This window comes from Schistocerca cancellata, chromosome 6 (genome assembly GCF_023864275.1).
Source record: "Schistocerca cancellata isolate TAMUIC-IGC-003103 chromosome 6, iqSchCanc2.1, whole genome shotgun sequence".
NCBI lineage: Eukaryota > Metazoa > Arthropoda > Insecta > Orthoptera > Acrididae > Schistocerca > Schistocerca cancellata.
Genome location: NC_064631.1, coordinates 614126544 through 614143318, shown reverse-complemented (window position 1 = coordinate 614143318; position 16775 = coordinate 614126544).

Genomic DNA, 16775 nt, shown 5'->3' with positions numbered 1-16775 from the left:
TACACTATTCAGGTACTAAAACGCGATGCTACAACTCTCAAATACTATAATACGCCCGAAATTTATGAATTAAACAATGCAAGTACCAAAAACACGCAAAGAAATTAAGAATTAAACTATGTAACAAATGAGTGAGCTAGGAGTATACGAGTTGCTGCTGCAGCTGCTTATCCAACGGCGGCAGGGAGCACACTGACTGTGATCAACCGACACTGGCCGTTCAAAACAAAAACAGATGACAGACGACTACGCGAATTTACACTATTCAGGTACTAAAACGCGATGCTACAACTCTCAAATACTATAATACGCCCGAAATTTATGAATTAAACAATGCAAGTACCAAAAACACGCAAAGAAATTAAGAATTAAACTATGTAACAAATGAGTGAGCTAGGAGTATACGACTTGCTGCCGCAGCTGCTTATCCAACGGCGGCAGGGAGCACACTGACTGTGACCAACCGACACTGGCCGTTCAAAACAAAAACAGATGACAGACGACTACGCGAATTTACACTATTCAGGTATTAAAACGCGATGCTACAACTCTCAAATACTATAATACGCCCGAAATTTATGAATTAAACAATGCAAGTACCAAAAACACGCAAAGAAATTAAGAATTAAACTATGTAACAAATGAGTGAGCTAGGAGTATACGAGTTGCTGCTGCAGCTGCTTATCCAACGGCGGCAGGGAGCACACTGACTGTGACCAACTGACACTGGCCGTTCAAAACAAAAACAGATGACAGACGACTACGCGAATTTACACTATTCAGGTATTAAAACGCGATGCTACAACTCTCAAATACTATAATACGCCCGAAATTTATGAATTAAACAATGCAAGTACCAAAAACACGCAAAGAAGTTAAGAATTAAACTATGTAACAAATGAGTGAGCTAGGAGTATACGACTTGCTGCCGCAGCTGCTTATCCAACGGCGGCAGGGAGCACACTGACTGTGATCAACCGACACTGGCCGTTCAAAACAAAAACAGATGACAGACGACTACGCGAATTTACACTATTCAGGTACTAAAACGCGATGCTACAACTCTCAAATACTATAATACGCCCGAAATTTATGAATTAAACAATGCAAGTACCAAAAACACGCAAAGAAATTAAGAATTAAACTATGTAACAAATGAGTGAGCTAGGAGTATACGAGTTGCTGCTGCAGCTGCTTATCCAACGGCGGCAGGGAGCACACTGACTGTGATCAACCGACACTGGCCGTTCAAAACAAAAACAGATGACAGACGACTACGCGAATTTACACTATTCAGGTACTAAAACGCGATGCTACAACTCTCAAATACTATAATACGCCCGAAATTTATGAATTAAACAATGCAAGTACCAAAAACACGCAAAGAAATTAACAATTAAACTATGTAACAAATGAGTGAGCTAGGAGTATACGAGTTGCTGCTGCAGCTGCTTATCCAACGGCGGCAGGGAGCACACTGACTGTGACCAACCGACACTGGCCGTTCAAAACAAAAACAGATGACAGACGACTACGCGAATTTACACTATTCAGGTATTAAAACGCGATGCTACAACTCTCAAATACTATAATACGCCCGAAATTTATGAATTAAACAATGCAAGTACCAAAAACACGCAAAGAAATTAAGAATTAAACTATGTAACAAATGAGTGAGCTAGGAGTATACGAGTTGCTGCTGCAGCTGCTTATCCAACGGCGGCAGGGAGCACACTGACTGTGACCAACCGACACTGGCCGTTCAAAACAAAAACAGATGACAGACGACTACGCGAATTTACACTATTCAGGTACTAAAACGCAATGCTACAACTCTCAAATACTATAATACGCCCGAAATTTATGAATTAAACAATGCAAGTACCAAAAACACGCAAAGAAATTAAGAATTAAACTATGTAACAAATGAGTGAGCTAGGAGTATACGACTTGCTGCTGCAGCTGCTTATCCAACGGCGGCAGGGAGCACACTGACTGTGATCAACCGACACTGGCCGTTCAAAACAAAAACAGATGACAGACGACTACGCGAATTTACACTATTCAGGTACTAAAACGCGATGCTACAACTCTCAAATACTATAATACGCCCGAAATTTATGAATTAAACAATGCAAGTACCAAAAACACGCAAAGAAATTAAGAATTAAACTATGTAACAAATGAGTGAGCTAGGAGTATACGAGTTGCTGCTGCAGCTGCTTATCCAACGGCGGCAGGGAGCACACTGACTGTGACCAACCGACACTGGCCGTTCAAAACAAAAACAGATGACAGACGACTACGCGAATTTACACTATTCAGGTATTAAAACGCGATGCTACAACTCTCAAATACTATAATACGCCCGAAATTTATGAATTAAACAATGCAAGTACCAAAAACACGCAAAGAAATTAAGAATTAAACTATGTAACAAATGAGTGAGCTAGGAGTATACGACTTGCTGCCGCAGCTGCTTATCCAACGGCGGCAGGGAGCACACTGACTGTGATCAACCGACACTGGCCGTTCAAAACAAAAACAGATGACAGACGACTACGCGAATTTACACTATTCAGGTATTAAAACGCGATGCTACAACTCTCAAATACTATAATACGCCCGAAATTTATGAATTAAACAATGCAAGTACCAAAAACACGCAAAGAAATTAAGAATTAAACTATGTAACAAATGAGTGAGCTAGGAGTATACGACTTGTTGCCGCAGCTGCTTATCCAACGGCGGCAGGGAGCACACTGACTGTGACCAACCGACACTGGCCGTTCAAAACAAAAACAGATGACAGACGACTACGCGAATTTACACTATTCAGGTATTAAAACGCGATGCTACAACTCTCAAATACTATAATACGCCCGAAATTTATGAATTAAACAATGCAAGTACCAAAAACACGCAAAGAAATTAAGAATTAAACTATGTAACAAATGAGTGAGCTAGGAGTATACGACTTGCTGCCGCAGCTGCTTATCCAACGGCGGCAGGGAGCACACTGACTGTGACCAACCGACACTGGCCGTTCAAAACAAAAACAGAAGACAGACGACTACGCGAATTTACACTATTCAGGTACTAAAACGCGATGCTACAACTCTCAAATACTATAATACGCCCGAAATTTATGAATTAAACAATGCAAGTACCAAAAACACGCAAAGAAATTAAGAATTAAACTATGTAACAAATGAGTGAGCTAGGAGTATACGACTTGCTGCCGCAGCTGCTTATCCAACGGCGGCAGGGAGCACACTGACTGTGACCAACCGACACTGGCCGTTCAAAACAAAAACAGATGACAGACGACTACGCGAATTTACACTATTCAGGTATTAAAACGCGATGCTACAACTCTCAAATACTATAATACGCCCGAAATTTATGAATTAAACAATGCAAGTACCAAAAACACGCAAAGAAATTAAGAATTAAACTATGTAACAAATGAGTGAGCTAGGAGTATACGACTTGCTGCTGCAGCTGCTTATCCAACGGCGGCAGGGAGCACACTGACTGTGACCAACCGACACTGGCCGTTCAAAACAAAAACAGATGACAGACGACTACGCGAATTTACACTATTCAGGTACTAAAACGCGATGCTACAACTCTCAAATACTATAATACGCCCGAAATTTATGAATTAAACAATGCAAGTACCAAAAACACGCAAAGAAATTAAGAATTAAACTATGTAACAAATGAGTGAGCTAGGAGTATACGACTTGCTGCCGCAGCTGCTTATCCAACGGCGGCAGGGAGCACACTGACTGTGACCAACCGACACTGGCCGTTCAAAACAAAAACAGATGACAGACGACTACGCGAATTTACACTATTCAGGTACTAAAACACGATGCTACAACTCTCAAATACTATATTACGCCCGAAATTTATGAATTAAACAATGCAAGTACCAAAAACACGCAAAGAAATTAAGAATTAAACTATGTAACAAATGAGTGAGCTAGGAGTATACGAGTTGCTGCTGCAGCTGCTTATCTTATCGTTAGACAACGTGAGAGAGCAGATTGGGGTGCTCCACGGAGCTTACAGACTTGGAACTTGGTCATGTGGTCGGGTGTCACTTGTGTCATACGTCTGTAAGCGAGATTTCCACACTTCTCAACATCCCTAGGTTCACTGTTTCCGATGTGATGGTGAAGTGGAAATGTAAAGGGGCATGTACACCACAAAAGCGTACAGGCCGTCTCCGTCTGTCAACTAAAAAAGACGGCTGACAGTTGAAGAGGGTCGTAATGTATAATAGGCAGACATCTATCCAGACCATTACACAGGAATTACGAACTGCATCAGGTTCCAGTGCAAGTACTACAACATTTAGGTGGGGGGTGAAAAAACTTGGATTTCACGGTTGAGCGGCTGCTCATAAGCCACACATCACGCCGGTAAATGCCAAACGACCCCTAGCTTGGTGTAAGGAGCGTACACATTGGACTACTGAATAGCGGAAAAATGTTGTGTAGAGTAACGAATCACAGTACACAATGTGCCGATCCCATGGCAGGGTGTGGGTATGGTGAACGCCTGGTGAACGTCATCTGCCAACGTGTGTAGGGTTAACTGTAAAATTCGGAGGCGGTGGTGATATGGTGTGGTCGTGCTTTTCCTGGAGGGGGCTTGCACCCCTTGTTGTATTGCTTGGTACTATCACAGCGCAGGCGTACATTGATGTTTTAAGCACCTTCTTGCTTCCCACAGTTGAAGAGAAATTCTGGGATGGCGATTGCATCTTTCAACACGATCGAGCACTTGTTCGTAATGCACGGCCTGTGGCGGAGTGGTTACACGACAATAACATCCCTGTGATGGACTGGCGTGCACACAGTTCTGACCCGAGAGCCATAGAACACCTTTGGGATGCTTTGGAACGCCGACTTCATGCCAGGCGTCAACGACCGACCTCGATACCTCTCCTCAGTGATGAATGGGCCGCCATTCCCCAAGAAACCTTCCAGCACCCGACTGAACGTATGCCTACGAGAGTGGAAACTGTTATCTAGGCTAATGGTAAGCCAACACCATGCTGCGTTACCGATGGAAGGCGTCACGAACTTGTAATCAATTTTCACCCAGGTGTCCGGACATCTTTGATCACATATTGTATGTCTAATTCTGATCTTGGGACCAGTTTAGATTGCACGGAGAAAGTTGCAAATTGTTAAGCGAAGAGCGTATGAGAAGTGCTACTGGAAAGAGAACAAACACTGCCCCGCGTGGAATGACAGCTCGGTTTAGGGCGCCATGTCACGGATCGCGCGTCCCTTCCCACCGGAGGTTCGAGTCCTCCTTCGGGGATGGGTGTGTGTGTTGTTCCTAGCATAAGTTAGTTTATGTAGTGTGTAAGTCTAGGGACCGATGACCTCAGCAGTGTGGTCCCTTAGGAATTCACATACGGTTGAACAATTGAACTAACACTGTACGGAAATGTAAAATGGATCCTGTGTAAATCAATCAACTGCAGTCATCAACTAATGATACGATTTGTAACGTTCTCTGGCAGCAAGCATCCAAACTGAAGTTAAAACAACATTTCGATGTATAATGCTCACTGTAAAAAATAATTTATATGTATTTCTGTTAATTGAATTTCAAAAGGACACTTAATTTTGTGAGGAAAAAGATAATTATGAATTTTGCTATTATAAATGATGTGTGAAATACTATCTGTGGTGGAGGATGTGAAAACCGCCACAGAAGAAACGATATGTAATTAAAAATGATAAAGACTGAACAAGAATTAGTTAAGATATAAATAGGCAATAAATTGTAATAGAATCGCTTGTCTCCTGCACGGACTGAATGGGAGAGGAACCCGTGAAGTTACATTAGGCTCTTAGGTAGTTTTCATTTGTCATAAGTCGATGATCTACGCCATTTGTAGCTGGGATTGTAAAGGGTGTGTAAAGATTTTAATTGTTTCTGTTAAAATATATTTATCTAGTAAAATCTGTTTGTCACAATTACTGCAAAGTTCGCACCGGACATTACCCATTTTATTTAAGAAATTTCAGCATTTTATTGGATATCGCTGACGGTGCGGAGCTGCGCCGCGACCGAGCAGTCTGCAGCAGCGGCAGATTTAAATATACGATCGCAATAACGACCACACCCTAAAAAGTGTACAGGTAAAGGTGAAGGAAAATAATAAAGTGTTTTTTTTTCACAGCATTCCAGACGCAGAATAAAAAGAGATAGTAGATTTTATCTTGTGCATTCACAGGTGGATACAAGCTGCAGCTTTTGTAAATTTTCATTCAAAAAAGTGATAAATTCTGAACATATTGTAAAGTGTTTTTAAAAGTGGATAATTTTTGTGAGGGCTTAACAATACAAAAAAAAGTTTCAAATAGTAAAGATAATGTTATACTTCAAAGCTAGTTGGGGTATATCCCGTTAAACAAAAATCCACTGCAACGTGAATATGTTTGACAACTTCGATGGACAATAATATTTTCATTCTTGCACATACAACTTTAGTCATCATCATCATCGTCATCGTTTAAGACTGATTATGCCTTTCAGCGTTCAGTCTGGAGCATAGCCCCCTTATAAAATTCCTCCATGATCCCCTATTCAGTGCTAACATTGGTGCCTCTTCTGATGTTAAACCTATTACTTCAAAATCATTCTTAACCCCAATCCAGGTACCTTCTCCTTGGTCTGCCCCGACTCCTCCTACCCTCTACTGCTGAACCCATGAGTCTCTTGGGTAGCCTTGCTTCTCCCATGCGTGCAACATGACCCCACCATCTAAGCCTTTTCGCCCTGACTGCTACATCTATTGAGTTCATTCCCAGTTTTTCTTTGATTTCCTCATTGTGGACACCCTCCTGCCATTGTTCCCATCTACTAGTACCTGCAATCATCCTCGCTACTTTCATATTCGTAACCTCTACCTTGTTGATAAGGTAACCTGAATCCACCCAGCTTTCGCTCCCATACAACAAAGTTGGTCGAAAGATAAAAAGAACGGTACACAGATAACTTAGTCTTGGTACTGACTTCGTTCTTGCAGAAGAGAGTAGATCGTAGCTGAGCCCTCACTGCATTAGCTTTGCTACACCTCGCTTCCAGTTCTTTCACTATGTTGCCATCCTGTGAGAATATGCGTCCACCTGTTCTAACTTTGTTCCTCCTATTTGGCACTCAATCCGTTTATATTTCTTTCCTACTGACATCACTTTCGTTTTGGAGATGCTAATCTTCATACCATAGTCCTTACATTTCTGATCTAGCTCTGAAATATTACTTTGCAAACTTTCAATTGAATCTGCCACCACAACTAAGTCATCCATCCGCATATGCAAGACTGCTTATTTTGTGTTCACATGCCTTAATCTCACCCAGCCAGTCTATTGTTTTCAACATATGATCCATAAATAATATGAACAACAGTGGAGACAGGTTGCAGCCTTGTCTTACTCCTGAAACTACTCTGAACCATGGACTCAATTTACTGTCAACTCTAACTGCTGCCATGTAAAGACCTTTCATTGCTTGCAAAAGTTTGCCTCCTATTCCATAATCTCGTAGAACAGACAATAACTTCCTCCTAGGAACCCGGTCATATACTTGAATAAAAGTAAAACTTGAAATCATTATTTTGGAATATTCAAAGAAATTCATTTTTATTAATCTGCAACAGAATATTTCATACGTAAAGTAATAATCACAGATGAAAAATTTGTTGCAACCTTTCATTTCTCATGTCCATCCATGTATACGTTAAGTTCAGTCTCAACGGTTTCCCAATCAAATTAAACGCAAAAAGCAAAGAAAGTTTAAAGTCAGCCGGTCAACTCTGGGATAATTAAAACAGACAGAATCGCATTAAAGTTTTACTCCACAAAGTTCACTAGTATCACACCAGGTGACTCATTCCCGTAGTAGCATTGCTAGTCATATCTCACAAAATAAACTTCCTGTACCCGGCAGGCGCCGGCTGAGGGCGGCAGCTAGTAACTGGCCCCTTCTGCGCGTGTGCAGCTGAAAAGAGCTGCAGGACCGTCACTTGAAGAGCCAGAAGGCAGAGTCCTTTTTTCCTAAAATCTTAACTTCTCTCTCAAGTTTTGGGAACGCTCCAACTCATCCAAAAGTGGTGGTAAACATTCCAAACACCGTCCAATCTCTGGACAAATGTACGCAAGACTGCTACTACCACTGCAAGGAAATTTACAGATTTTAGCAGAGCATCAGCAGGAGTGAGGCTTTCTGTTTACTTTGTGGGCGGAAACACAAGCAGCAGAAAAACTGTTGTGAGCGTGTGGGTGCTATTCTGTCATTCTGCGCAAAGGATTAATGTGAGATGTACCCTTTACCCTGTGGCTCCTGCAAGATGCAATTTTCACCCCCACACTACTACAGAAGTCAGACAGATGCTCCTAACTTTCTAAAGAGAAATGCCAGAAAAACTTTCAGCAAAAAATATCTTCTGGAGTCGTCCACTGTAAGGAAATGACACAAAAATTCACAAAATTTCTTATGGGAGTAGTGCTAGTTAGTGTAAGAAAAACTAAAGAAAATTATTATTTATTTTGCAAAAATTCTGAGAAATCACAATGGCACTTTTAGTCATGAACTGCAAAAGTTATTTCTAGGCTCTTTTCAGAATGTGAAGTTACCTCTTAAGGATAGGATTCGCTAACGCAATTTCTATTCAAAGTTTAAGATTGTTATTGACTTGGCAGAATGGCTGAGAGCCGCGCCTACTCAACTCGAATAATAATCCGTTAGAATGTTCCTAGGTACGGTCGAGGCTGTCGTGTGTGAAATGCAATGAAGTGTATTGTTGTGGAGGAAAAATATGGGGCTCACAAGAGCTGTAGCGCACAATACCGTAAGCTGCGATGACTGCTGTCTGCGCTGCTCGCTGCTGACAAATAAGATAACTCTCGTTTTATCTGCATTGACCTTTTCCCATCAAACTCTCCCTACGCCTTGATGAAGTCAAGGACTCCTATTCGCCCCTAGTCTAACTATTGACGTTGTACACCAGTGAGATAACAAGTCCACTGCGATGCCACTCAAAAATTCGCTCGCAGGCGTTTAACTATAACTCTGTCCGTTCACACAGCACAATAAGTGTGGTGGCCAACACAGTGAACTACGCTTAATTGCAAGGACTCAGTAAAGAGTCGCATTCTGATTCGCTCTCGACAGAGGTGCTCTCCCAGTGAAGTACTGAGGAGCGACTTGATCCTCGTTCTTTGAGTACACGTACGAACGCACACGCTCTCGTTACGTGTTCTCGCTCCAAGAGCGACAACGGAACGGCCCCTCTCCACACCAGATGTGAAGTCGTATATCTTTCGGTCTCTTCCATTACTCCTTCAGCTCAAGGCGTCAGGCATCTCGTCTGCCAATCAGCATTGCTCTTCTAAAACGGAAGAATGATGTTTCGTTTAAGGCGACCAATATGGAAATCTGTAGCATCGGCGTTTGGCGTTTGCTGTCTCCCTGTGAAAACCTCTGAAACTGCGTGCTATGTTTGTGAAGAATGCGAAGGCTGGATGCTCCCACACAATGTAGCGGAATTTGCTTTTAAGCCAAACACAGGGTCAGTCTCCCCTTTCACTCGGGCAAACGCTGTCTGCTCCACAGGCGGTCGCCGTCCGACGTAGATAGGCTGAATCGTCCTTTGAAGGGACCGGCCTTTCGGCGTGTGGTCCGCCTCTCCAAAACTAAAAGCTCTTGTGACCCCCGTGTCTCGAATGTGTGTGTGTGTACGCCAGCCTCGAGTATCTCAACCCCGGTGTGCAATTGTTATTTGCGTATTGTTTACATGAATTCATACAACATTGACTTTATCTTATCGAGTTTGGGTTCGAATGTAGCGTCTTGATGAGCGTAATATGATTGTGAGGGCAGAATATGTAAGCAATGAAGGTCAGGAGACCACAACGTCTTACACTGTATTTCTAGCAACGTTCGTCGGCATACGTTAACACGCTGCATTCCGTGGGTCCCACGGAGATTTTCGATCCGACGTTTTCTCAAATAAAAGGAAGCAGTTCTCGCCTCAGGACTAGTGGTTTTAAGCTCCCCGTCACATCACCGCCTCCTGCGATACGTGGCAAGGCCCGATTTGGGAAAAGCGCGGGGGTGGGGCATCCTCCGTCTCACGCATTTAATGCTTCAGGTTTGTGACCATGCCAAAAACTGAGGGCTTCCAGCCAGCTGCGTTTCCGCCCTCTGCTAGTCTCCTGGGCCGAAACGAAAAAATGCTGATTCTCACAAACCGAAATAAACAGCTAATGACAATTCCTGGCTTGACTGTTAGCAACATTGTGGATTTAATACCAACTATGATGGAAACAGTTACCCATTCATTATAGAATAGACCTGGGTGATACTAATTAGAGCATAAACCATAAGTACAATACGTAAGCTGACGCAACATGAGTAACTAATCAACATTACGTTGTGCACTCTGATTTTGCATTTCTATTTAATCGTCTTTGCTTGCACACTGACGAAAAATAATCATAGTGCCAAGAAGTAGTTGTGCGACATAAACGAAAGCTGGTGGGCGTGTTTCTACATATGAAAGATGACGTCTGCGCAGATTTCGCTCCATTCGTATAAGAGTAGCGCTAGTAGCGCCATTGTGTGGATTCATATCTGGTTTGCTTCAGATACGCGATCTAATAGACATAAGCGTTAGTTACTTTTGAGATTGCACGTGGTGAGATGACGATAGTCAAGAATGCCTTTAAGCGCGGTAGGACGTCAAACGGGCCGACTTGGAGCAGGACAGGCACCACAGGACATTTTAATTACCACTGCCTATACTTTTACAAATAAATTCATAAAACTTTATCAGCATGCACAGGATGGATTTAGGATTCACACTCATAGCAGTGGAAGTTCAAAAACACAACAAAATAAATTTTTTGCACATGTGAAATTTCGTCGTTATTTCACTTACTATTGGCTGCATTTTCTGTTATAGGTACACTTTTCTCCATAAGTATGAGAGCTTCCTTGATGAATTTTTCACAGCATACGGACCATATTTAAGGTGTATGAAACTCTATAATTTATTTAATTAATGAAGAAATGAATGAGCGTTACATTTTAAACTTCATGTTTAGAGAAAACTCAAATTTTATAGTTAATTATCTCAATTTGTACCACAGTTTTTAATAAATTTGGAAAAATCTAGAGTTTCTTACACCTGTAAGCATGGTTTGTATGCTGTGCAAAATACGTCGAAGAATCTCTTTTAATTATGAAGAAAAGTATCCCTACAGCAACAAATGCAGCCAATAGTAAGTGAAAAAATGGCGAAATTTCACGTAAAAAGAAAATTATTTTCTTATGTTTTTGAACTTCCACTGCTACGAGTGTGAATCCTTAATCCTTCCTGAGCATGCTGACAAAGGTTTATGAATTTATTTCTGAAAGTAAAGACAGTGGAAATTAAAATGTCCTGTGGTGCCTCTCGTGCTCCAACAAGTGGGCCCTTTTGACGTCCTATCCCCCCCCCCCCCTTTAAGGCGACAAAGCCACTATCAGCACCTCACTGCTTTAGAATGAGGCCACGTAATAGGATTACGCGAAGCTGCATGTTTCTTCTGTGATACTGCAGAAAGAGTTGACAGGAATGTAGGCGCTATACGTGATTGCTGGCAGCCGTAGCCATGAGAACGTTCGGTCGCAGGAAGACCGGGATCCGGACGACCACGTGGCACGACCGAGACGGAAGACCATCGTGTTCGGCGTATGGCTCTGATGAATCGTACTTCACCTGCAGCAGCAGTATTTGGCATAACAGTGACACAGCGAACTGTTACAAGTCAGTTACTTCAAGTACAGCTCAGAGCCAGACGTCTTGCAGCCTGCATTCCATTGACCCCATCTGTGATTTCAGTAGCGTCAGGAGAGAGCTCACTGGAGTTCAGGGTGGATGTCCGTTGTGTTTTCTGCTGAAAGCTGGTGCTACCTCATTGCCAGTGATGACCGAGTGATGGTTAAAAGGAGGCCAGCTGAGGGCTCTGAACGAGCCTGTCTGCGAGTTAGAGTTATCGTCTGGGGTCCGTTTTCGTGTGGACAACAGAAGCCCTCTCATGGTGGTGGTCCTATGCACCCTGGCGGGAAGTCTGGTGAATCGACCTATCATAATGTCACTCATGAATAGCATTCCAAGGGGGGGGGGGGGGCGTTACTACAGGATAACGCTCACCCACATACCGCTGTTGTAACCCAACATGCTCAACGGAGTGTCAACATGTTGCCTTGGCCTGCTCCATCACCAGGTCTATCTTCAATCGAGCACATATGGGAGATCACCGGACGGCAACTCCAGTGCCATCCTCAAACAGCATTAGCAGTCCCTGTATTGGCCGACCAAGTGCAACAGGCATGGAAATCCATCCCACAGGCCGGCCGGAGTGGCCGAACGGTTCTAGGCGCTACAGTCTGGATCCGCGCGACCGCTACGATCGCAGGTTCGAATCCTGCCTCGGGTATGGATATGTGTGATGTCCTTGGGTTAGTTAGGTTTAAGTAGTTCTAAGTTCTACGGGACTGATAACCTCAGCAGTTAAATCCCATAGTGCTCAGAGCCATTTGAACCACTTGAACCATCCCAAAAACTGCCATCCGGCACCTGTACATCACAGTGCATACAGGTGTGCATGCTTGCATTCAACGTTCTGACGGTTACACCGGTTATTAATGTACCACTGTTTCACATTTTCAGTGGCTTATTTCGTGCGTACATCAACTTGTGATTTTGCAATATTAATCACCTAAGTTTGTTACGTAGACGAATGTATTCCCGAAATTTCATTACCCTACATTATTATTTGGTGTTACGATTTTATCCGTCAGTGTATATTAACAAACTCCACTGTGTACTATTGCGTCCTCTGTAACTTTTCCAGTTTTTCTGATGATGAATGTAATTGAAACGTGTCGATACATTGGTCACTTTTCATCCAGTGACTAGTTTACAAAAAAGATTGATTTTGAATCAGCGCCCATTTCAATATTGTTCCTCGGTGATAAGGCTGTAGCCTTTTGCCCCTTCTGTTCAATTTGAACATTGAAGAAGCAGTGACATAAATAAGAGGAAGTTTGAAGCGTTGGATTAAAAATCAGGGTGGAAGGATATCAGTGTTAAGATTTGCTGATGACATTGCTATTCTCTTTGAAAGTGAAGAAGAATTACAAAACCTGTTGAATAGCACGAACCATCTAATGAGTACAGAATATGGATTGAGAGGCGAAAGTAATGATAAGTTTTAGAAATGAGATTAATGATAAACTTAGTATCAAAATTGACGACCACGAAGCACACAAAGTTAAGAAATTCTGTTACCTTGGAAGGAAAATGAGGCACTGCAGACGAAGCAAGGAAGAAATAAAAAGCCTCCTAGCACATGCAAAGAGGCTTTTCACGGCCAAATGGAGTCTGCTACTATCAAACTGAGGTCTTAAATTCAGACAGAAATTCCTGAGAATGTACGTCTGGAGCACAATATACTACTGTAGTGAATCATGAACTGTGGGAAAACCGGAGGCGACGAAAATCGAAGAGGTTGCTATGTGGTGCTACAGAAGGATTTGGAAAATTTGGCGGACTGATACGATAAGGAATGAGGACGCTCTCTACATCATCGGTGAGGAAAGGAACACATGGACAATGCAGTCAAGAAGAAGGGACAGGACGATGGGACACATTTTAGGACACTGTGGAATAAATTCCGAAATAGTACAAAGGGCAGTCAAATAAAAATGAGACAGAATCAAACAAAGAAATTAACCTGTTTGTTATTTCAAAAGTAATCGACCTATCTGTCACGGCCGGCTAATGCTTTAAGTTGCCTGCCGAATCATGATTTTACCCCGGCGTGCGCCCCTCCCACCTAAGCAAATCGACGACCATCAATGTCTTTCTTCAGGTTTCCGAAAATATGGAAATCGAATTGTAAGGCGTCGGGGCTGTAGGGACGATGTGTAAAGTCCCACATGTTGCCAAGACTGTTTCGACTATACTACTGCGAAGCCGATCCCTCCATATGCGATTCCCATATTACTGGAGCCCTGAAAAAGGACCTGCGCGGCCGTCGATTTGCTTCGGACTAAGAGGTACACGCCTGGATGCAATGACGGTTCCGCAGGCAGCCGAAAACAATTTTTCACGAAGACACAGACCGTCTTGTCTCACCGTGTGGTGAATGTATTAACAGTTCTGGCCGATACTTCTGAAATAATAAGCAGTTTACTTACTTTTCTCTATCTGTCTCGCTTTCATTTGAGTGACTCTGTAGAGGGTAAAAACAGTAAATTGGAACACATTCAACAAATAATTCAGGACGTAGGGCACGAGTGCTACTCTGATGAGTTAGTGGCGGGTCGTAAAAAATTGCAAGGTTGTTGAAACTTCCTGGCAGATTAAAACTGTGTGCCGGACTGAGACTCGAACTCGGGACCTTTGCCTGCACTTTCACAGGAGAGTTCCTGTAAAGTCTGAAAGGTAGGAGACGAGGTCCTGGCAGAAGCCTGTGAGGAGGTGGCCTGAGGCGTGCTTGTTTAGTTGAGATGGTAGAGCACTTGCCCGCGAAAGGCAAAGGTACCGAGTTCGAGTTTCGGTACGGCACACAGTTTTAATCAGCCAGGAAGTTTTATTACAGCTCACGCTCCGCTGCAGAGTGAAAATTTCATTCTTCAGGGTTGCTGATTGCTGCGTTTAAGACACGTGGCTCGTTGGACCGCACGACAAACTTACGACCCACTGAAAACGTGTAGCTTGATGTCGCGAGGTGAGCAAGAATCTTTTGTCAGGTAACCAACTACAAATGTTGATTGTATTGCCATAACCACTGCACCACGCAGACACAGTGTCAATCGCAAATGGGGGAGAAATCTCGGCATACGCCTTGGCCGACACATACTCTCAACTTGCGCCTCCACTTACCTACAGTCCCTGTCCCTGTCTTCATTTTACGTTCCCGCTGGAGGTCGAACGTAAATCTCCATCTGCGTGGATGGTTGTGGATTCATAGGTCTTCGAGGAGGACGTTCACTAATAGCAGCAATTCTTGTCTAGTCTGAAACTGATGTTCCTTGATACGGCGTGACACTCGCCTGCGGTCCCTCTCAGCTAGCAACTTTGTACAATAAATGTTCTCAGGCTCTTTGGCGGGTATATGGCTACTCGTGGAACACATTTCCCCACAGGTACGATGGACAACGGCACGTCTATACACCAACAAATACGGCCACTTCATTCACTGTGCGGTCATAGGCACATTCAAGCAGGATAGCTCCTATCTACCATTCTGTCCCCATCTCTATGCCGACGATTCTCACTGCGCCGATTCCTTACAAATGACCAGCACATGTGTACCACTTCACTGCCATGGCTTATGTCAGCGGCACTCACGACCGACTTAACTTGTTGTACACCATCTGGAACGCTCCTAAGCGACCACTGTGGTTCTCTAAATGGGTGTCTAATATCTTGAGTAGTGAGCTTACTTTGCACCGAAATGCGTATTGGACGTTCTTAACCGAAGCAAATTTCTTACCTGGAAAGTGTTAAGTGTTTGAATGTACGGTAGGAGAGCTAGGTATCTCACGGCTTCCAACATTACGGTACCGAAACGGGCACTATGCTGTTGTCACTGCGTCTCTTAATGGAATACACACACACACACACACACACACACACACACACACACACACATACGCACGCACACACACACACAGGCACATGCACACTTACCGTGAGGTTGAGCTTGCACCACCTTAGTGCGACGGCAACAGCAGCAGCCGCAGGCCGAGGCAATAAGCAACGCCGCCAAAATTGATCCCGTCACAATCCCTGCAGTGCTGCAACAAACCAAAGGCCACATTTATGATTATCAATGCAGTCGAGCATCCGTCCTAAAAACAGCTTCCGCACTACAAAAGAGGAATTATTTTCTTTCCGGAATCTAATTCATTGCTTGTGGCAATGACGAACCGCGAATGATTTAAAACTTCCTCGCAGATTAAAACTGTGTGCCGGACCTCGACTCGAACTCTGGACCTTTGCCTTTCGCGGGCAAGGGCAGGAAATTTCATATCAGCGCGCACTCCGCTGCAGAGTGGAAATCTCATTCTGGAAACATCCCCCAAGCTGTGGCTAAGCCATGTCTCCGCAATATCCTTTCTTTCAGGAGTGCTAGTTCTGCAAGGTTCGCAGGAGAGCTTCTGTAAAGTTTGGAAGGTAGGAGACGAGGTACTGGCAGAAGTAAAGTTGGGAGGACGGGGCGTGAGTCGTGCTTGGGTAGCCCAGATGGTAGAGCACTTGCCCGCGAAAGGCAAAGTTACCGAGTTCGAGTTTCGGTCCGGCACACAGTTTTAACCTCCCAGGAAATTTCATATCAGCGCACACTCCGCTGCAGAGTGGAAATCTCATTCTGCGTGAACGATTTACTTAATAAGTGGATAAGGTTAGTCATAAACTGACACACCAGAGACCGCGAAAGTAGTGAACGTGCGTGGCCACTACATCTGCACGTACATCACTAGTCTGCAGTACACAATTAAGTGCCTCGCAGAGGGTTCATCGAACCGACTTCAAACTATTTCTCTACCGTCAAATTCCCGAAGAGCGCACGGGAAAAGTCAAAAATTAAAATCCTTCGGTGTGAGATCTGATATCACTTATTTTATTACGATCATCAGTTCTCCGTATGTAGGTGGTTTCCGCACTAGGAGGAGAAACTTGGCGA